The sequence below is a fragment of the Coenobita brevimanus genome, chromosome 77 (assembly GCF_032717465.1).
Source record: "Coenobita brevimanus isolate Jiangsu-jjx chromosome 77, ASM3271746v2, whole genome shotgun sequence".
NCBI classification, from domain to species: Eukaryota; Metazoa; Arthropoda; class Malacostraca; order Decapoda; family Coenobitidae; genus Coenobita; species Coenobita brevimanus.
Window position 1 is genome coordinate 2,774,703 of NC_137030.1, and position 24,483 is coordinate 2,799,185.

Below are 24,483 nucleotides of genomic sequence, written 5' to 3' on the forward strand. Positions count from 1 at the left end.
CGGTTTTGTCCAGTTTGCGTTCGTAAATATCCATAAAACTCCATTGCTTTATTTCCTGATTGTCCGAAAGTTTATGATCCAAAGGTATAATAGCAAACGAGGAAGATGTGATGTTTAGGGAAAGACAGGGAAACCAGTGGTGTTTTTCCGTCTTTTGTTCCTGCTTACGCAAATCTTAAGTATGAGGAAGGTGATGGACATGTTAACTTACGGTCTTTTGTCGCAAGGAAGACGTGATACCGCGAGAAGGAAAGTGCAGGATCTTACTGTCTTGTTCTTCCTTACGATGATCTTAGGAGAAAGTTTACGGGCAGATTCATTAACTTGCGGTCTTTTTAATATCCCAAAGAAGGTGTGGTATTCCGGAAGAAGAGGGAGGGAAGTGTAGGATCTTGCTGTCTTGTTCTTCCTTACGAGGATCTTAGGAGAAGGTGTTTGGGCGGATTCACTATCATACGATCTGTTTAATGTCTCAAGGAAGGTGTGATATTACGGGAAGAAAAGAAAGTGTAGGATCTTCCCGTGCATTTTTCTTTCTTACGAGGATCTTATGAGAGTTTATGGACCGATTCACAAACTTACGAACTTTAAAATGTCGCAAAGGTGTGATAATACGTAAAGAAAAAGTAAAGGAAGGGAAAGGAAAGTTCGGTTCTTGATGTCTTCTTGACTATCCTTATCTCATTCTAGTAGTTCAGTTACTCTTCTAGGAGCTGCCTAGCATGGGCCAACCGGCCTACTGCAGTTATCCTCTCCTTATGTTCTTATGAAAAATTTACCCTAAGTTATTCACAAAACGGGTATTTGTCGTGAGCTATTCATACGATAAAATAATGATCGTAACTAAGATGTGCGGGAAAGACGAAGAAATGAGAATACGGAATAATCCCGTCTTCCTCCTCCAGAATAAAGTGTAGTTGTTTCACCTTGGCCCAGAATTTTCGTCCTTTAGCAGCTTATTTCACGTAGCTCAGTTGCAAAAAAGTCGACACAGGTATTATGTAGGTGCCCCATTGTGACGAGAGAGAGAGGGGGGGGGGAGGTTAGAAATTCATACTCTAAGCTGTGTCTGTCACCTACCCTTTCCATAGCACTTCTTCGTGACTAGCAGCGTTTTCTAGTATTCATTGGCACAACACGACGGCCCAACATTCCAAAACACTTTTTCGTGACCAGCACTGTTGTGTAATGTTAATCTCTTGGTACAACTCGGCATTCAGTTAAGAGAAATGTCCGTTTTATGCCAGGTTGGAGTGAAAAGAGTATAGTTACGAGAGGATCGCAAATACGTCAATTTCATGAGCGGTGTAATCTCGTGCGGTTCTATTATCGCTTCAACCCGTAACGGAATTCAGTATTTTTCCATTCAGTGGATAGTTCTCCCAGTGACAAGGCTTAAACGATAATTTTACCCCTCTTCCTTACCGATTAGTCTGCTCCGTAATATATTCGTGTTTGTGACCCATGCATACTATGTAGACATTAAAATTATGAGGGGTATTCTCACGCTGTTAGGAAGCTTGCATAACACCTCTTACCTGTTTATGATTCTGCTCCTTTACTGTTTTCCTGTGTGTTATTCATGCAGTCTCTGTCCACGTTAATAAGAAGCAAAAAAAGAGGATGTAAATGGGTAGGATTTCCGATTCTACTCCCTTACTATATTCCTGTGTGTTATTCATGCAGTCTATGTCGACGGAAGAAAAGCAGAAAGATTTGGTAGTTTGGTAAATAAATCGCTAAGGAAGAGGTGTTAGGGAGACTTCTTACCCTACGAGAATACAGGTCTACGTCGCAGCTAAGAGGTTAATTGGAGAAAAGAGACAAGGATAGTAAAAAAATAATCTCAAGTATTCCCTTCATCGTACGCAAATATTTCTTGGTTACGAGAGGAAATTTATCGGTAAATTATCTTGTTTGGTGAATCATCCCAAAGTTACGACCATTTCCTTGTCGCAACTACGATGTGTTTCGCGGGAATGACAAGAAGTGTGTATCGTCTTCCCATCCAACCCGTCCTTCACGTAAAAGCAATTCATGGTGACGAGAGAAGATTACAAGTGTTTGGCTTAAGACTGGAAGCATGGAAGGTAGTGATCAAAGCTGCGAACAAAAGCTAGGATTTCTTATGTTAACAAAAGTAGGATTTCTCCTGCGAAGAAAAGCTAGGATTTCTCATGCTTGCGAACAAAAACTAGGATTTCTCATGCTTGCGAGCAAAGGCTAGGATTTTTCATGGTAACAAAAGTAGGATTTCTCATGCATGCGAACAAAAGCTAGGATTTCTAATGCTTGCGAACAAAAGCTAGGATTTCTCATGCTTGCGAACAAAAGCTAGGATTTCTCATGCTTGCGAACAAAAGCTAGGATTTCTCATGGGAACAAAAGTAGGATTTATCATGCGAAGAAAAGCTAGGATTTATCATGCTTGCGAACAAAAGCTAGGATTTCTCATACTTGCGAACCATTGCCGAACCGCAAAGTATGTGGTTAACAGCTAATGTAACCAGCAGCGTCAAAAATGCGTAACAAAATATGGTTAAAACACATGTAACATCCGTAAACCTTAGGAAGAATTATGCGTTACGGAAAGTGTCCTTAAAAAAAAATCAAAATGCCGCGTGGAATTCCAAAATATTCATTGATGCCAGACATACCTTCATAATACGTCGCAAAATACATCAATAAATATGGTAATACATAACTGCACAGAACTTCAGAAATTACCTTACAGCCCACCAGCATACCAGGCAGGATATATCGAAACAGAGATTTTCGAAAAACCATGTAAACTTCAGAATACCGTGAAGAACATGAAAGACACCACATAGTCAAAAATACCTCCATACGTATACAGAAGTTCAAGCGAGCGTACCGCCCCCCCCAAAAAAAAAAATAAATAAATAAATAAATAAAATGAAATCCGTTTCTCAGCGTATTTCGAACTGTTTCGTATTTTTGGAAAGTGTGTGGGTAGCGTGATGGTGGTGAGAGATAGGGGCGTGTGAGAGGGGGGGAGACGAGGCCTAAACCTGGGGAGATAAGGTACCAGTCCACCCTGCCTCACTAACTACACACACACACACACACACACACACACACACACACACACACACACACACACACACACACACACACAGTCACTTATTGGCCTAACATAGTTGCTGGTGCTTGGTATAGTTCTTTACACACACACACACACACACACACACACACAATGGTCAGAAATTTCTCTCTCCCTCTCTCTCTCTCTCTCTCTCACACACACACACACACACACACACACACACACACACACACACACATACTGGAAGTCACTAGTTGCCAATAGCGCCTTATAGTTGCCTCTTAGAAAGTACTTGAGGGAGATTCGAATGGTTTATAATGGTAGTTATAGATAGATGTTACAAAAGAAGAGAGAATCATTGTAGTAGGCCAGTTGTCCCACGCAAGGCAGCTCCTACAAGAGTAACTAAACTGAATAAGACAAGGATAGCACAGGAGGCTCACTTATACATACAGGCGGACATCAAGCAGTCATACATCTCAAGCACATTAATGAATATCCGTTTGTATTGAAAATAGATCTATGTTTCACGGTCACGGTCATGTAAACGCGGTCACATGTATGCAAAACGCGCAGTCACATACGCACATAAGCGTACATAAGGACTCAGTGATACATGACCACGGTAGTTTGGGATACACAGTCATATACGTACAGACAGTCACATATAAACGCGGTCACGTGTACACCAAACCCGGAGTCACAGATGCACATTAGCGTACATAAGGGCCCAAGTGATAGCCTACATGAGCACAATAGTTTTGGATACACACAGATAGTCATTCCGGATAGTTTTACACACACACACACACACACACATGCCGGATAACTAGTCGCTTTCTGTTGACTATTAATACACTTCGCTATCTCTTATCAGTATTATCAAGACCAGAATTATCCGTATGAATATTAGACTCATTTGCTTGTTCAGGTGCAAATATTCTTTCTTATCGTTATTCTCATTGTTTCGCTCAGTTTCGTGTTTGTTAAGTTACGATTTGAAGATTAACATTTCGTATTCGTGCAAATTACTTTTTTGTATCTGGATTCTTATTGATTCGTTCGTTTTCGTATATGTTAGTCTACTGTTAAAACCCAATTAGTTCTCGTGCAAATTACTTTCTTACTCATCGTTACTATTTGTCTCGTTCTTTTTCGTATATGCTAAGCTAGGATTGGTTGTTTCCTTCATATCGTAATGTATCGTTGTAATTATTGCATTTGTTCTTCCTGGCGTTGTAAGTACTAAAATATTGCGTACAATTGAAGTTTCCCATTTCGTACGCAAAGATAATATTCATAGTCTTGTTAATGTGTTTCAGGGAGAGATTTTACAATGCACATTGCTCCAGTTGATTTAGTTTGGCAGTTAAATTACTTATCTCGCTCTGTTAAATATACCAGGTGTATTTTAGATATGCCAGGTGTATGTTCAGTATGCTAGTTGTACGGTAATGGAAGGTGTTATTAGCAGATAGTAGACGAATATACTTTTACTATTCTATTTATTACCATTTGGTTGGGTAGGTTTTCTTTTACGAATGTGTGTTGAGGATAACATTCATATCCTCTAGTCATACACATTCATCAGTCGTTAGTACTGTTAATGGCGTAATTATAAATGGCATAGTGATTAGGATTTGGGCAATGAATGGAAGGTTAATTTCTCACCTGCATATACTGTACACCTTTGCGTATAATAGCGGTTAATGGGGTGAAAAACGCTACGCTTTATTAACATACAGGTAAATCAAATCACAAGCGTATTAAGTGCGTAAAGTAGCAAAATGCCCAGAAATTCACGCATCCAAGTAACAATTTCCCTACCCCATGAAGGTCTAGGTTTGTTACACTGCATCTTACGGAACACACGCTTTCGTAACTGGGGCGCGGCGTCGTGTCTGCAGCTGTCTGATTTTCGTGTGCACGTTTATATTTCCGTACGCATTTTTTTTTTAATTTATATTTTCTGAAGCTCGTTTACGTATTTATATTTTCTTAAGTACATTTATGCCTACTTATATTTTCGTACTGTACGCACATTTACTTATATTTTCGCACTCACACTTACTTAATACTTACAGTTTTGTACACACATTTACTTACTACTTATTTTCGTACCCACCTTTACTTGTATTTTTTGTATAGCAGTGAGTTGGAATATTTTTGGCATATTCATTGATAGTTTCGTAGGTGTATCTGTATCTGTACACTTTTCTTAGGCTCATTCTGTAAGTTTTCGAAAGCTTCCCAAATTATATGGTGTATTGTATTTGCTTCTTAATTTGTGGAATTTTTTGATATTTTGGTTTTCGTCGAATAAGTTGGTATAAAATATGCCTTTTTAATTTTTTTGAAATCTGGAGTTGGTGATGTTCTGGTGTTTCTTTAATTAGTTGGTGGTAGTAAATATGCTTAGTTATTATCAGGAATTTGCAGGATTCTGGTATGTGTTCAGTTAGTTGGTGGGTCTTGCATTTGTCTCTGTTATCTTGTTTTTGTTTTTGTCTTGGAGGAAAAAATCTTGCAGGCTCCTGGCGCTTGGTTCCTTCTCTCTTGCATAAAAAAAGAGAAATTTATTGTCTAGTTATGGTATTCTGGTTTGCACTGGTTTTGCAGGCTAGTTGTTTGAGAAGGGACCTGGCCAGCTTTCTTTGCCAGTTTAACCCAGATTAGTCATTGGTGTTTAATTATGTGTTATTAGCATTGGATTTTGTTATGGGGTGTTGGTAGTAAGTTTTGGCTGGTATTTTGAACGAATTGGGATCCTGCTTTTCATTTCTAAGGGTTTTGTGTGTGTGTGTGTGTGTGTGTGTGTGTGTGTGTTTTAGGTGATGTTTCTTGCTTGTGAGTTTCGTGATGAGTTTTTTATTCTTAATGTGGAGACCGCTTTAGTTGTAACAGTGCAGTTCATTTTTTTTTTTTTTTTACATTATAGAAGGCTAGAGGAAGTTACATTTGGCATAACTTCTGCTTTTTAAAAATTAAGATATGCTGCTTATTTCAGGGTTGTGGGTATTTTGCTGTCCTTTTATAAGTGATAATTCTTATTTTGGTGATTCTATAGATGATGTCTCGTTTATTTTAGGCTGAGGTTCTTATTTTAGGCTGTGATTTTAGGTTGATTCTTTTTTTAGGTGGGGGTTCCTATTTTAGGCTTATTATTTCAGGTTGTGATTCTTATTTTAGGTTGTGATCCTTATTTTAGGTTATGATTCATGTTTTATGTTGTAATTTTTATTTTAGGCTATGATTCTTAATTAAGGTCTTGTTTCTTATTTTAGGTGGTGATTCTTATTGTAGGTTGTCATCCTTATTTTAGGTTGTCATCCCTATATTAGACGGTGATTCTTATTTAGGCCTTTATCCTTAATTTAGGTAGTGATTCTTATTTTAGACGATACTTATTTTAGGTGAATTTCCATACCTGTCGACTACAAACAGCGTATAATTCGCCAATAATTTTAAACATTTCTGGATATGCTCACAAATATGCGTTCATCTGCTCAGGTGTGTCATTGCGCAGGAAGTATTAATGAAGGGCAGGTGTTCTTTTATCCGTGTTTTTTTCCTCCAGTGTTGTGTATTTTTGTGTTTTCTTCCTTGGTGTGTGTGTGTGTGTGTGTTTGTGTGTGTGTGTGTGTGTGTGTGTGTGTGTGTGTTTGTGTGTGTGTGTGTGTTTCTTTCCATTGTATTTTTACTCTTTTTTTATTTGTGTGTGTGTGTGTGTTTCTTTCCAGTGTAGGTATTTTTAGTCTTTTTTATTGTGTGTGTGTCTGTCTGTCTGTCTGTCTGTGTTTCTAGTGTTTTTTTTTTTGCAGTGCTTTTTTAGTTTAGTTTTCTGGCTAGTGTTTTTTTTTTTTTTTTTTTTTTTTTTTTTTTTTTTTTGATGGGGTAGTTACATTGCAGCGCTGTTTGGTTGCTAAATTTTCTTAGTTAAATTTCGTTATGCTATTTATATTTAATCCTGTTATGGCGAAAGAGAACAGCAGTGTGTTTTTATTGTTATTTTTATTATTATTGGTCATGTGGAGAGGATGGAGGGTGAAAGACTGACGAAGAGAGTGTATGTGAGTGAGGTGGAGGGGGGAAGAGGGAGGGGGAGGCCGAGGATGAGATGGAGGGATGGGGTGGAAAGGTATATGAGAGAGGGAGGTGTGAGTTGGGAACAGGGCAGTGAAATGGCGGGGGACAGGGCGACTTGGAGGCGATTTGTTTGTGGCCACCCCAAACGGGATTGAGGCGTCTGGCAATAGATAGATAGATAGATTATTATTATTATTATTGTTGCTGATTATTGTTATTGTTATTACTGATTATTATTATTATTATTATTACTATTATTGTTATTGTTATTGGTGATCATGGAAAGTAGGTTTTCGAAAATAGTGAATTATTGGAAGTGTAGGTGATCTTGCTTTTGGTCTAATTGGGAAAAATAGTATAACATTGAGGAAAGTATAGGGAAATGGGGCTTGAAAAATACCGTAATTATGACGTCAACATAGAGGTAATTGAAAGTGTTATTTATATTTATTTTGTACCATTTATTCATACATTTTACTACACTATACTATAATGGTAATGGATGATTTTATTTTATATTTATTATTTATTATTTGTTTATATTTTTCAGAAAGTTGAGCTTGCTTAAGGTTGAGTTAGTAAATTATAGGCTAGTTGTTTATTTCTGTGCATAAGTTTTCATACCCATCCGAAATGTGTTGGGAAGCGCAAAATCGAACGAAGAATGTGAAACTGAACGCTAACTTAGAAGAACACATGGAGGAAAGAGTAATTTTTCTCTGATTAGCAAACATTTTCGTTCCATTTCGTCCTCTAAAACTGCGAAGCCCATAAATTTTAAACTAAGCGTACGGCCTTTTAAAGATTTTTTTTTTCTTAGATGTAGTATGAGAATCTTAGTAGGAGTGACTAAAGGTGTATAAAAACAGGTGATGGATGTCAAGATGATTAATGAGATGGTTGCCAGGGTGGTCAGGTAGACGCGATTTGCAGACATGATTGAGGGCGGCAAAAGAAATCGCCTAGGAAGAGGTGTTGCGGAGCTTCCTTAACCGGGGAGAATACCTCTTTGATGGCATATGTGGGTAGTGTTGGTTCTGTGTGTAATAAGAAAAATAAATCGCAAGAGAAGAGGTGTTAGGGAGAACGCCGGTCTGTGGTTGCATGATAACCTCTTTGATGGCATACGTGGGTAGTGTTGATTTTTGTGTAATAAGCAAAATAAATCGCTAAGGAAGAGGTGTTAGGGCGAGCGCCGGTATATGGTTGCATAATCCCCTGGTGGCAGATTTGTGGGTAGTGTTGATGCTTTGTGTAATAAGCAAAATAAATCGCTAAGGAAGAGGTGTTAGGGAGAACGCTGGTCTGTGGTTGCATAATCCCCTGGTGGCAGATTTGTGGGTAGTCGGGTTGATGCATTGATTGAGTGATGAAGTTGCAATCCCCGTACCAATGCCGGAAACGTGTGAAGGCTTTTGCAGTAATCACGGTCGTTCATTTGACACCTTTTGGACAGGTAAATTGCAGGATAATTGGCTTGATCGGTGTTGCATATTTTGGATCGTCAGAGAGAGAGAGAGAGTGTGTGTGTGTGTGTGTGCGCGCTATATGATGGGTTTTATAGTGATTCTTGTCGGTCCTTATTATTTCATGCGATTTAGTGAAGAACTGTAATGTATGGATTCCCAAATAATAATAACCGGAATGTAGTACTAGTTGTAGTAGTGGCCGTGGAAAAGTAGTAGTAATAGTGGTAGTAGTAGTAGAAGTAACAGTAGACGTAGTAATAGTGGTAGAAGTAGTAGTAGAACGTTAGTAATAGTAGTAGTAATTAAAACTCTACCGGAAATCCCATTAAAAACGTTTCACGGTAGAAAATTAAAATAAGTACCATCAACGTACTGAAGAGATTATAGTTTTTTTTTTTTAACCATAGTTACTTGTTATTTTTCACTTGGTACTATGAAATTTTTTGCCATTGTTTTTTTATCATTTTAGTTGTACCTGGCTCTTCGTAATTGTGTGTGTGTGTGTGAGAGAGAGAGAGTGTTCCTGACTTCATTGTGTGTGTGTGTGTGTGTGAGAGAGAGAGAGAGAGAGTGTTCCTGACTTCATTGTGTGTGTGTGTGTGTGTGTGTGTGTGTGTGTGTGTGTGTGTGTGTGTGTGTGTGTGTGTGTGTGAGGGAGAGAGAAAAAAAATCTTACACCTTTAATCAGTCTTTGTATTTCTTGAGTTTGTCACAATTCTTACGTAGTCACCTTACAAGTCGGGAATTTAAGAATTATTCTGGCTACCTCCAGATTTTTTTTCTTTTCTTTCTGCTAAACTCTTGAAATAATTGTTTATATTATTAACACTGTCAGGTATCACATTAGTAGAATTACATGACAAGTTATTTTATTTATTTGTTATTTGGTTATGTGTTTATTTCCACTTGTCTGCGGGCCATCACAATTTATTTCAGTAGTTATTTTTTATTTTATTTTTTTTCAGTTACGTTTTTTTTTTCGGGTAGTTATGTAGTGCTATTATTCGCTCTTATTAGCTTAAAAAATAACCTGAATAATAATATATATTTTTTTAAGGATTATCTGTTTTAATATACTTTTTGGGCGTTATTGTGCTTATTTTTTCGGGTAGTTAGGTAGTTCTATTATTCTTTGTTATTAGTTTATAAATTGACCACTGATTTATAATACATTTTTTGCCTTTAGGTTTTTCTCGTTTATAGGGTATATTTTTTACCGATGCTGCTTCGTTATTATGCTTTTTTTTTTGGGGGGGGGGTACTCGTATAGTGCTGTTATTAGCTGTTATTAGTTAAAAATTTACTACTGATTTATATTTCTTCTTGAGATCTTTCTGTTTTACATACAGTATATATTTTTTAACCGATGCTACTACGTTATTATGCCTTTCTTCCGATACTTATATATTGCTGTTTTTAGTTATTAGTTAAAAATTGACCACTGATTTCTAATACATTTTTTTCTCTTAAGGTTTTTCCGTTATATTTTTTCCCAGTGCTACTACGGTATTATTATTATATTTTTCGGGTACCGGTATTAATGTAATGCTGTTATTCGCTATTATTAAAAAAAATTGACCACCGATATATATAGTTTTTTTCACTGATGTTTTTTCTAATACTCATTTTTTCTACTGCATTTATTATGCTTTTTGTCTTCGTTATTATGCTTTTTTCGTTACTTTTTATTAGACCTTCTTAATTCATTCTTTATAATATTCTACACCTTTACCGTCTCTTTGTATTTATGGTAAGTCTTCCTTTTTTGCGTGCCTTTGTTATTTCTTTAGTGTTTAATTTTTGCTTATCTCTTTTCACTTTTTTCGTCCCGGTGATGTTATGCAAATTGATATTTTATTGTACCGTTTAGTTACACTGTTTTCGGCGCCTTATTTCACCGTTATCGTATGTTTGTGTTCACAGTATGACGTGTTATGTGTACCAAGGTGTTCCGTATTCACGATGAAGCACGTGAGGTATTTTTTTTTTTTTTAATTGGTTGTTATTGTAATACTTGCGATGTGTTGTGGGCTGTTCAGGTGTTCTCTCCATAGGTCTCCATTTTAGTTCGTATATTTGTCCTGTGATGCTCATTTTATTATTATTATTATTATTATTATTATTATTAAATTTGTATTAATCTCTACCCAGTTATTTAATTGTTACAGCGTCGTGTTATAAGTTTTCGCGAGTTTTCCCCGTGTTTTTGCCGTCATTCCGTTATATATACATGTTCTTGAGCGTTATCCCGTTATGTCTTTATCTTAATTAACACCTGACATCCTTGGCAAGAGGCGGGCATAGAGAACAGCGCTGTTGCCTAGTAATTGACCCCCTCCTTTTCCTGACAACTCCCCTTCCCGACACCCCCTTCTTCCTGACACAGACACCCTTCCTAACACCTCACCCCCTTCATCCTCCCTTCCCCTTCCTTCCTCCCTCCCCACTACTTCCTCTCTCTCCCCACTCCTTCCTCCCTCCCCACTCCCTCCTCCCTGCCTTCTTATGTGTGTGTGATGCCCGGACATGCCGTGACTAATTTTGGGGAGCATCGAATTACCTTTGTTTATATTTGGCCACGCATAGTCACGTGACCTTGCCTTAGTGTGTGAGTTAAGAGATACACACCTACACCTTTAGATCTTAAGAAGGAGAGGTCCAGTCTTAAGATATAATTCATTCATCTTAAGTAGGGTTTTTTCCTTATGCAGTTTCTTTCACATACATTGGGAGATTTAGGTAATAATATGGTCCTTCATCCTTCCCTTAGCACTTCTTGATAACTAGACATCTTACTTCAGCTTAGTGTTCAGAACAGAGATGGAATATTCAGTGTGGAAAAATGGCAGATTTCCTTACTATTTATTAATTTATTTATTCTGGATAGACTTTTAGCTACAGGGGACAAAAAGTCTTACCAAACCCATTCAGTACATCTTTATTTTTTATTTTTTTACATGAACAGATAAGTCAATACCAGATTGCAGATGTCCTCCATTAAAAAAAAAAAAAAAAAGACGAGCCGCTATAGATTGAAATTTATGGGGGGAACTACGCAAGGGAAATGTGATGATGATAATATACGGTAAGACTTCATTTAATTCATTCCTTTAAACTGCCTTGAGAATGTGTAAGTTAGTGCGCACTCGATTGAATTAAAGTTTTGTGTGTTATAGCCTATACCCCTCCCTATTCCCCCCCCCCTTTCTCTCTCTCTCTCTCTCTCTCTCTCTCTCTCTCTCTCCAGCGTACGAGTTTATTTTTAGTCGTTCGCGCATTGAAGGAAGATTTATGCAGCCGTATTTTACCTGTGATTGTCTTATCGTTGACTATTTTTGCTTAGGTATGATTAGATGCTTCAGCCATCAGAAATGTTCTTGTATTCCTGCTATTTCCAGATGATGTGGTTCAGTTTAGATGGAGACTTGGTTCAGCTGTGTATTAGTTGCAGCAGTAGTAGTAGTAGTAGTAGTTGTTGTTGTTGTTGTTGTTGTTGTTGTCGTCACATGGGCGTCCAGGCTAAAGCTGCTGGCCTTATCAATATTAAAACCTCCTAATCGTAATATAAGGTTAGCTTACTGTCTATATCTATCAGTCTGCATCTGTCTATCTGCTATGAACAGACCCTTGACTCGCGTAAGGAGTGGCCACAAACAAATCGCCTACGTCACCCTGGCCTCTCCTATCAGGCTGCCCTCTCCCAAACTCACGCCTCCCCCTGTCATACAACTCCACCTCGTCTCTCCATGTCATCCTGTCACCCCTCCCCCGTCCACCTCACTGACTCGTTGCCAGTGCCCCTCGTGTGTTTATTTTTGTCATTCTCGTTATTTAAGATTAATGCAATCGTATTTCACCTGTTACTTCATACCTTTGACTATATATACTCACCGTCACGTTGCATAATTCATGAAGGCTAAAGTTAGTCAGGGAAATTATATTCTTCTCAAACTTGACCCCGATTTTCCTTTTGCAGCTTATTTCACGTAGCTCATTGGCCAAAATATAATGGAAATAAAGTGCTACAGCTGTGCATCCTTTCCACAGCACTTCTTCGTGACTAGCATCATATTCTAGGGTTATTGTTAACAGCTCGGCGTTGAAGATCGGGGGAAGGCGATTTTAGACCAAGTTAATGTAAACAGACTAAAAGATTTCTGTACGTTATCTGTGTATTTTGTCGCTATATAATAATTCCAGCTCTACTTTAGGCTTTCAACAGACAATTTCATTCATTCTTTCCGGGTTAAGTTCCGGGTTTTCAGGAAACTTAAAGTCGATGGCACTAGACGATTTTATTCAGCTGTTTTTCTAATTGATTTACCGGCATCGTATTTTTCTCTCGTGCCTCTTCAGTAACGCCCATTCTGACGATTTTATTCAGCTTTTTTTTTTTTTTTGGTTCATCTGTTTTTCATACTGATTTACTGGCATCGTAATTTTTGTGTGCCTCTTCAGTAACGCATAAGCAGACGATTTTATTCAGCTGTTTTTTCTTACTGATTTACCGACATCGTAACTTTAGCCATTCAGACGATTTTTAGATTTTATTCAGCTGTTTTTCGTACTGATTTACCGGCATGTGGCTCTTCAGTAACGGTCATTCAGACGATTTTATCCAGCTTTGTGTTAAATGAGTCAATTAATTCCTGGCAATATTCTCCTTGACTGTCTGTCTGTCTATCGCCAGACACCTTAATCCCGTAAGGGGTGGCCACAAACAAATCTCCATGTCGCCCTGTCCCCAGCCATTTCACTACCCTACTCCCAGCCCACACCCCCCTCTCTCATATACCCCTCCACCTCATCCCTGGCCACCCCCTCCCTCTTGACACCAGACGATTTCATGCAGCTTTTGCGGAAATTGTGGGTAGCCAGGAAGTTCTCTCTCTTTGTCTGTCTGTCTGTCTGTCTGTCTCTCTCTCAGGCACCAGGCGATTTCATGCATCTGTTTTAGTGTAATTTGTGGTTATGCGGAAAAAAATCGTAGCGACACCAGACGATTTTATTCAGATGTATTTTCGCCTCTAGTTTAATCGGTACTGTGACTGTATTTAGGAACAGTGACCCCCAGACGGTTTTTTCAGCAGTGTGTGTGTGTGTGTGTGTAAATTATTGGTAACTGGAAAATAGAATCCAGGTGTGTGTATGACGCGACACACACACACACTCTCTCTCTCTCTCTCTCTCTCTCTCTCTCTCTCTCTCTCTCTCTCTCTCTCTCTCTCTCTCTCTCTCTCTCTCTCTCTCTCTCTCACACACACACACACACACACACACACACACACACACACACACACACACACACCGGACATCTTAAACCACCTAAATTAAGTCGTTCATCCCGGGTTGTCACAAACCAACACGCACACCGTATTCTGATACTGCATTCTGAGGCGCTGGGATTGAGAGAGAGAGAGAGAGAGAGAGAGAGAGAGAGAGAGAGCATTGTTAGGGAAGAGACAAATAGGTTAACATAGAATGACTAATAGGAAAGAAAGGGGAAAGCAGAGGTGAAGGATTGGGAAGGTGAGGCCATGAAGAGAAGTTAAAAGACAAGACATTTGAGAAGATATATGGGATAGGAGGGGGAGGGATTAAATAAGGGAGGAGGAAGAAGTGAAGGGGAGGAGAGGGAGGAAGGGAGGGAAGGAGAAAGGAACAGAAACCATGAAAAAGACATTGAAAAAATATACAAAAAGGGAGTTGGAGGAGAAAACACAGAACAAATAGGCAAGGAAAAGGTGTTAAGTATATCTAAACAGCTTATCACCAGCGACTTAATGATTGCAACCTGAGCGATAAGACCTCTTGTTGAAGTGATGTTGCAACTACAAGCAGGAATGAGAAAGGGAAGGAAATACTGTTAAATAATACCCCCAAGTAGCTTATCACGGTGATATACCTGATGGGACTCATTTCCTTGATTGCAACCCTAGTCAGGATTTCCAAGTCTTGTGTGTGTGTGTGTGTGTGTGTGTGTGTGTGTGTGTGTGTGTGTGTGTGTGTGTGTGTGTGTGAATGAGAGGAAGAGGAAAGGAGGAAGAGAAGAATATAGAACACGAAATAAAAGATTGGTGAGGGAAAGAAGGTGGAAGTAGTGTGTGTGTGTGTGTGTGTGTGTGTGTGTGTGTGTGTGTGTGTGTGTGTGTGTGTGTGTGTGTGTGTAAAATGAGAGGATAGGTGTGGAAAAGAAGGTGGAAATGTGGATGTGAGTGTGGGTGTAAAGTGAGAGGAAGAGGAAGGGAAGAAAATAGAGCACTAAAGATAGGTGAGGCAGAGAATGCGGAGATGAAGGGAGGGAGAAAGAAGCTAAGAAAGAGAGGGAGAAAAAAAGCGAGAGAAAAGGTATAACGACAGGTGAAGGAAAAGGGAAGGAAAGTAAGAAAAGACAAGGAAGGGAGGCAGAAAGGAACAAGGAAGTGAGGGAAAAAAAAGAAAATATGAAGGTGGAAAGAGGGAGATAAAAATAAGAGGACTGAAGTGACAAGGAAATAAGTGAAGAGACAGAGAAGGGAGGAGGGAAGGCACAAGGAAGTGTGGGAAAAGAGGAAAATATAGTGGTGAGAAGAAGGAAATAAAAATGAGAGGAAAAACGGGACAAGGATATGAAGGGAAAGGGAGGAATATCGAAGTGAAAGTTGAAGGTAAGAATGAAAGAGGAAAGAAGGAACAAGGAAATGAGGTAAAAGAGAAGAATATAGAAGTGAAAATTCGCAGATAAGGAGGAGGAAGGAGGAAAGACAAGAAAGAGGAGGGAAAGGAGATAAAGATGAGGAAGGAGGGAAGACAAGAAGGAGGAGGGAAAGGAGATAAAAAGGAGGAAGGAGGGAAGACGAAGGAGGAGGGAAAGGAGATAAAGATGAGGAAGGAGGGAAGACAAGAAGGAGGAGGGAAAGGAGATAAAAAGGAGGAAGGAGGGAAGACAAGAAAGAGGAGGGAAAGGAGATAAAATTAAGGAAAAAACGGTAAAAAAATAAAGCCTACCATCAGTCATCTTATCACCAAAATCTTACCAATCATTGCAACCTCACTGATAAGCCCTTCACCCCTTTGATTGCATCCCATTCAAGATTTCTCCAGTATTGATAGGAGGAGGAAGAGCATCGGAAAAGTAATAGTCACGTGGGTCATTTGCTATAGAAACGAAGGTAAACAATCTTAAGTATTATCGAAAACTTATGGTCTGTGTGTGTGTGTGTGTGTGTGTGTGTGTGTGTGTGTGTGTGTGTGCAAAAGCAAGTTAAGAATACTTTTCATAATAATACTGATCTAAAAATCTAATAAGTTACATAATGATAATTTTTGTAATAATAATAATATTTTCTCGACCTTTACACCTTCACTCCTATACTTATTTTTATTCTTACCGACTTCAGACGATTTTAGCAGATGGATTTCTAAGTTGGAGGGATTTATAGTCAAAATAGTTAATCCCTTGAGTACGAGATTTTTGTTTGCTGAATAAAATCGTCTCAGTAAAAATTTAGCAAGAAATTTACGTTGTCGGGGTGAAAAGGTTGTGTTTGGCTATATCCTTTACGCTATAATTTTCACTGTATATATGAAAATGCGTTTATGGTAAATTATGGAAAAAAATGTAAGTGGGAAACTGTCTTGCACGTGTATGGATTGTTACGCAAGGGATGTAGATACGCCTCACACACACACACACACACACACACACACACACACACACACACACACACACACACACACACACACACACACACACGGGAAATACCATTGCCAGAGATACGTAGGCTACATTCTTTTGTCACGGGCGCTTTGATCTGTTCGTGATTCTCTCTCTCTCTCTCTCTCTCTCTCTCTCTCTCTCTCTGTAGTGAAGGTATTTTGACATCTTTCTGGATTTTTTAAAGATGTTTTAAAGAAGGATGTGAGAGAGAGAGAGAGAGAGAGAGAGAGAGAGAGAGAGAGAGAGAGAGAGAACCACCAAGAACAAGAACCCATTACAGTTTTTATCGTCTGGACTCAATCCTTTATATTATTTTATTTTATGTTAAAATTTTGGTATCTGTTTTTATTATATACATAAATGGTGAGTGTAAACAAGTAGTCTTATATAAACTTAATTCTAGGAAACTTTGTGAATGGCCAACTTGAACTTAGGAAACTTTGTAAATATCCAACTTGATCTTAGGAAACTTTGTGGATGGTGAGCTGAGAAGTAGTAGAAGCAATGAAGAAGATCAAGATGGGAAAGGCCTCAGGAATTGATGGAGTGTGTGGTGAAATGCTGAGTTATGGGGTTGAGATTGTTGTGGAGTGGATATGGAAGTTTTGTAGATTGGGGTAGTGTGATGAGTAAGGATGGAACGTTGGGATATGAAGTGCGTGAAAGGGTACCGTACAGCAGGGAAGGAAGGTTGTTGGTTTACTGAAAGCAGTGATGAGAAATATGGAGGTGAGTATGGAAGTTAAGAAATCACTGCATGATAGTATTGTGATCCCTACCCTGACGTATGGAAGCGAGGCGTGGACCTGCAAGAGGGGAACAAGTCAAGAGTGAGAGCAGTGGAAATGAGTTACTTGAGAGGAGCATGTGGAGTGACGTGGAGGGACAGGTTGACGAATGAAGAAGTGAAGGAACGTTGTGGGGTGGATGTGGATGTGGTTGAGAAGATTAGGAGAAATACACTGAGGTGGTTTAGACATGTGGAGGGAGTGGAGAATGAAAGACTGACTAAGAGGGTATAATTATGTAGGTGAGGTGGAGGGAGGGGTAGACCGAGGATGAGGTGGAGGGATGGAGTTGAGAGGTATATGAGGGAGGGGGGGGGAGTGAGTTGGGGGAAGGGTAGTCAAATGGTGAGTGACAGCGACTTGGAGGCGTTTTGTCTGCGGCCACCCTTTGCGGGATTAGGGCGTCGGGCTATAGATAGATAGATAGATAGGTCTTAGGAAACTTTGTGAATATCCAACATGATCTTAGGAAACTTTGTGAATAACCAACTTGAGCTTAGGAAACTTTGTGAATAACCAACTTGAGCTTAGGAAACTTTGTGAATGTCCATCTGTGTAGGGAATGGACGGGAGCGTTGGTGGAGGACGCGTTATCGGTGGGGATCCCCGTGCCTCATGTAATACCCCTCTCAACATCCTCCCCTCTCTTAACATCCCCCTCATTCTCCCCCAACCCCTCCCCCGGCCCCTTCCCTCCCACACCCCACCTCTCAGCATCCCCCCTCCCCCGTCTCTAAACGCCGCCTTAGTCTCCCTCTGTCTCCCATCCCCATGCTACCTTCCTAAACACTCCCTCATTCTCCCCCTCACTCCCTACCCCTATGCTCCCTCCTCCCTTCCTCTACCCCTCTCAACATCCTCCCTCCCTAAATACTCCCCACAATCCCCCCTACCCTCCCCCGAGCTCCCTCCCACCCCACACCCCCACCGTTCCTCTCCCTCACTCCTCATATCCCTCTAAAACTCCCCAGCGCTCCCTACCCCCCTCCTCCCCTCCCCACTCTTTGCTTTCTTCCATACCCCCACCCTGTCCCCACTCTCTTCCGAACCCCCCAGACCATCCTCCTCCACATCCTCCTTTACCCATTACCTCCATAATCCCTTCCCCACCACTCCAGATTACAACCCTCCCCCTTCCTCCACTACCCCTCCATTCCTCATTACTCCTTCCCATCCATTTATCCCGCCTCTCACTCTCTCATAACTGATTTTAATATCGTAGTGGCTCCTCCTATAAACAGTTTTCTTGTACTGAGATACATCGGCTGAAGGTAGTATTTTAAGTGAATGGGAAAATAATCACGGAGGAACAGGAGTATCGAAGGCCCTCGGGAATACGGTTTCTAAAAATACCCTACTAATAAATCGCCAAGGAACAGGCGCTAGGGAGCTTTGAAAGCCCATGGGAATACTGTCTCTAAAAATTACCTTTCAAATAAATCGGTCTTCCCCCCCTCCCCCACCACCACCTCACTCACATACACTCCTTGTTAATCTCTCACTCTCCATCCTTTCCACATGGCCAAACAACCACAGTGTATTTTCTCCCACCACTTCACTCACGTGCACTCCTTGTTAGTCTCTCACTCCATCCATTGTACCTGGCCAAACCACCACAGTGTATTTATTCCTCGCACCACCTCACTCACATAGGCTACACTCCTAGTTAGTCTCTCACTCTTCATCCTTTCCACACGGCTAGACAGTGAGTATTTCCTAACGCCTATCCCATCTACACCACAACGTTCCTTCACTTGTGTTTGTCAGTTTGTGTCTGTGCAACTCCACATGGAAATACAGGGTCTAAAAATACCTTGCTAATTAACCTTGGTTCACCTGACTCACCTTGTTGTTGACCTGGATCTGCTTCACCTGACTTGCCCTCACTTGACCCATCACGTGTGTGTGGTCTGACTCATTAACCCCCCCCCATGTCATTTTCTCGGATTAGCGGAGTATAGTTAATCTCTCTCTCTCTCTCTCTCTCTCTCTCTCCCTCTCTCTCTCCAACCCATGACTTTTCCACCTCCACCCTCGTCATTCTCCCTCCACTTCTCTCCATCATTTTCCCTCCACATCTAAAATTCTCCCCCAGTTCACGTTCCTTTACATCCAATTTCTCTCCCTTTATTTTCCCGTTGCTTTCTTCTACATTATTTTGCCTTTATAATCGCGTTACTTAATATATTTTGTCATACGAATATTTTTTTTATTTTCCAATGATTTCAAATTTATGCAGATTTTTAAATTACGTTGTATATTTATTACAAACGTTTTATTTCTGTACTTTTCAGGATGTTTGTAGTTCTCACATTTTCCTTTTTCGTAACAATCCCATTTCAATCATTTTTCCATCTAATAATAATAATAATGATAATAATCAATCAAAATCATAATAATTTGCACGTTATCAGTGTATCTTTAGATTATTAAATAAGTAATAAGTTTTTCCGAAAAAATAGATGACTAACGAGAACTTGAAAAAATAAGATGAGCAATATTACACTGAAAAACCCTACGGAATGTCCACGCACACTTTCACCCTCGATGACTGTAGATTCTTGCGCTGATATTTCTCTCTCTCTCTCTCTCTCTCTCTCTCTCTCTCTCTCTCTCTCTCTCCCTCTCTCTCTCTGTGCTTTATTTTGTTTTTGAATTAGTGAGGAGTGGAGAAGCAGAACAAGCATTGCAATTTGTTTATTCAGACGATTCGGGTTAAAATTCAATATAACTACCATGTGAGGGAGAAAGATACAGAGGGAGAATAGATGTTTATATTTATGTTTATTTAGAAGATGAATTTTTATTCAGAGATGTTTATATAAAAGATACTTGTTTATTTAGAATATATATGTTTATTTAGATATTATGTTTATTAAGATGATACATGTTTATGTAACATGTTTATTTTGAGATACATGTTTATTAAGATGTTTATTTAGAGGATATATGTATTTAAGATATTTATTTAGAAGATGGATTTTTTTTTAGAAGGTATATATTTATTTAGAAGTTTATTTAAGACATATAGATGATACATATTTTAAGATTTTTTTTTTAAGAAGATACGTGTTTATATAAGTTGTTTATTTAGAAGATATATGATTATTTAGATGTTTAAGATGTATATTTAGATGTTTATTTAATACATACGTACAGAAAATAATGTTTATATAAGAAATATTTATACTATAGTGTGTCGACCAAAATTTGACCTTTGAATATAAATCATTCCAGATATTAATATGAAAAAAAAGACACGTTTGCCTTGTTTTATTTTCTTAGTTACAATTATTTATTTATTTATTATTTATTGTGGCAGGAAATAATGTGTGAGGCTAAGGTATGGAATTTGATGTTTTTATGTATTGTTATTTCCCTTCGACATTTCTTCTGACCTTCTCTCTCTCTCTCTCTCTCTCTCTCTCTCTCTCTCTCTCTCTCTCTCTCTCTCTCTCACATCTCCCCATTCCTTGCATCCCCTGTTCCGATCTCCCCCTTCCCACCTCTCCTTCCCTACCCCCCATTACCTTACCTTCTTATCTTACCTGTTAGCCTAATTAAGTACTTCAGGTGGAGGACGTACCTATTATTTTATTCTTTGTTTCCAGGCGGCTTTATTCAGCTTAGGAGACATTATTATTATTATTATTATTATTATTATTATTATTATTATTATTACTGTTGTTTATTCGTGGTTTGTATACTCTATTTGCGGAGATTTCATGGATCAGCATAGCCTATTTTCCCGCCTAAGTTTCCATCCCTCCATCTTGAATGCTGAGTGGTAACAGTAGCAAGTCCAGTGATGTATAAAAGGCGAGGGAGTAACACACATAAAATGCATTGGACTCCTGAGACCAGCAGTTACAATTCCTTTTATTGTCTAGTAAATCGGGATATCAAACAAAATCGATCTATATTTCTCTCCCTCTTAGTTTCTCGTAAAGCGGGATTCTGTATAAAATAGCGAGGGGGCAAATAAAACACAGAATCCCCATCGTTAAGACTGCATTACCCGCTCCGGATCGACACGGAGTCAGTATTGCACAAGGGACGCTGCGAATTTCTCTACGTCTTGCACGCCGTTCGTTATTCGCACCTGACGTTTGTTATTCGCACCCGACACCTGTTATTTGCACCCGACACTCGTTATTTGCACCCCACACTCGTTATTTGCACCCGACACCTGTTATTTGCACCCGACACTCGTTATTCGCACCCCACATTCGTTTCTAGCACCCATTACTCGTTATTTGTACATCACATTCGTTATTCGCACCCGGCACTCGTTATTTGCACATGACATTCGTTAATCGCACCCGTGTATATTCCGCCAGGGCAAAGCTGGTATATTTCACCGTGTAAATAGTGGACGGTGTCAAAATGTTTTCGTCTTAAGAATTTTCGTGGTACAGGAGTGTGGATTGATTTATTTTTCCCTTTTCCCTCAATACGACGTTATTTACTACTGCTGCTACCATTGTTAATATTAGTAGTAGTATTAGTAATAGTAGTTGTTGTTGTAATTTGATCATCATTCGTTGCCACCACCACCACCACCACCACCACCATCATCATCATCATCATCAAGTGACACCCGTGGGATTGATAGGCGCTACTCCCAGACCTTCGTCAGAGAGAGAGAGAGAGAGAGAAAACCCCACTCTTTCTAACTTTCTACTAGAGAGTGAGAAAGGTTAAAACTTCTTTCTGACTTTCTGTTAGAGGGAGAGAAAGACCTTCCCTTTCTAACTTTCTATTTAATGACGGGTTAGGGGAGAGAATCTTGTCCTTTCTAACTTTCTATTTCATGGTGGAGTGAGGCTAGAACCCTCCCTTTCTAACTTTCGATTTTATAGCCAGAGGCGGGGGGGGGGGAGCTCGCTTATCTCCCAGAATTTGAGAGAAAGGCTAAAACCTCTCTTGCTAACTTTTTGTTTTATGGTGGGGGGGGGAGAGTGCGCAGACAAAGAGCATAGAGGGAGGGGGGCTTAAGCCTATTTCTAACTTTCTGTGAGAGAGAGAGAGACTAAAACCCTCCGATAAAACTTTCTATATCATGACTGCCGGCGTAGTCAGTAGTCACAGGTATATAGATGAAACATTTTAATATATCTCTGAGATCGACGGAATATTTTAATAGACTGACGAAACATTTCAATATACCCTTAAAATATATTGAAAACGGACCGAAAATGGAAATATGAAACGTAGCTCTTGAATATATAGCAACAGAAGACCGTTAAGTTTCGGTCACCTCACAGTTTGCATAACGAATTTGCTAAGTATGTTTGAATATTGAAATGGTGTATAATCTGTAGGCAGTACCCTAAAATATGGAAAATATCAATGTCTCAACCATTACCGAGAACGAAATCAGACACCTAATCTTTAAACATAACATAAGAACATAAGAAGAGAGGATAACTGCAGTAGGCCGGTTGGCCCATGCTAGGCAGCTCCTAGAAGAGTAACTGAACTACTAGAATGAGATAAGGATAGCAAAGAAGAAGAGACTTTGAAATTTGTGATGGAAATATACGTTAGTTTCGTCCAGTTTGAAAATTTAAGTGACCGATATTCAACTGTCAAAAACATGTACGATCCCAAAGACAAACGTGAAATATCTTAAACTCCCACTCTCTTCCCCTCCCAGGTTTATAACTCGTGGCGCTAAAAGATATTAGGTTCGCTTGTAATACAGTTTGAATGTTTAAATGTGATATAGTCAGTATTTTAATATCCTAAATTATATAGAAGTGTTAACTGGACCCAAATGAACACCGAATGTGAAACTCCGAAACTCTGTCTTAAAATATTCGAATTCATTGTCAAAATGTGTTAGATCTGTTAAGTTTGATTTTCTATGGTGTATAATCTGTATTTTGATATCCTGAAATGTATAAAAATCTAAGTGTTAGTGATAATGGCTTCCAGATGAACAAGGATTGTGAAACTTGGAAACTGTACCTTTAAATATTTGAATTGTCAAAATCCGTTAGATCCAGTAAATTTGAATATTTAAGTGGCGTATAGTTTGTAGTTGATATCGTAAAATGTGTGGAAATATCCGTGTCGTCTCAGCCAATAGCCAAAGTGAAAAATCCTGGACACCAACTCTCTCTCTTCCCCTCCCGGACTTTGAAATTCATGGCGGCAAAAGACCTGACTGTTTCGCTCACTTCACACACTTTTAAGGCTGGGAAATGGCGCGTGTTCAGTAGCTTCAAATATCCTTGCTTTTCCCTCCTAAGTTCTGGGTAAAGCGGCGGAGTTTGCAGGCTAATAATTTAAGGGTTAGGTTTGGGGAGCGGTGCGTCCTCCACTCCACATTTTCTCGTATGCAGTGGCCATTGGTTGCGGACGTGCGCCACCAGAGGGCAGGAAGGCCCGTCCCGGATAAACTTAATGGTAAAGTCATCCCCTGTGCCTCTTGTCAGTCATGTAAGGGGAAAATGATGCTCTGATTGGACTTCTGTTACCGTTTACCCCTTTGTCTCCCCTAATAACCGTTCAATATTTTCCATTTTCAAAATAGTGAAACGATTTCACACAACCTTTTTAAAATGATAATTTAATATTATGTCTTCTGTTACCATTGGGCCTTTTTTCGTCTCTAGGAACGCTCTTAGTTTTTGCCCTCATAATGAAAACACTCACTTCTCTTACCATTAGCCCTTTGTATTTACCGTGTGAACCCTTTCAATTGTCGTCTTCTAACGATTGATCTTCCCATTTTCTTTAAGAAGACTGGGATTTTCTTAAACTGAATGAAAGTGGCTTGCATTCTAGAACAAAACAATTTCAACTCTGCTAGCATAGTCACTTCGCCTCTTTACTTCTTTTACAATAATGTGGCCTAGATTCTCGTCCCTTCGCAGCTTATATCCCTAAACTCGCGGCAGAAACAATACAATACATCAGCGTCCATTTCATTTCTTCGTATTTAGCATCGTATTCTAGTGCTGATTAATTGCTACAACTCAGCACTCAAGATGGAAGGGTGGAAATTTTAGGCCAAGTTAGAGTAAACAGGGTATAACACGAACCCAGCTAAATAAACCCGCCAGGTGTTAGATAGAATATAGCACGAATTTTTTCAACCGAGTGAGGCTAGGTCAGTGGCAGCAGTGTGAGGTCACGGTCGTATGTTTCCTCAGTTGAGGTAAATCGTCTGTCAGTAGCTGGAATTTAACACTAGACTTCCCCCGACCATGAGAGAGAGCACATAAATTAGTCTTACTCCTTTTATGTAACTCAAAGCCCATAGTGTTGATATATTTTCCTGCTTAATTCTTGCTGCTTAGACAACTTTATTTGGCTTTGGCGACTTGGAACTGGAGAGGTTAAAGAAAGCTGTGTGTGTGTGTG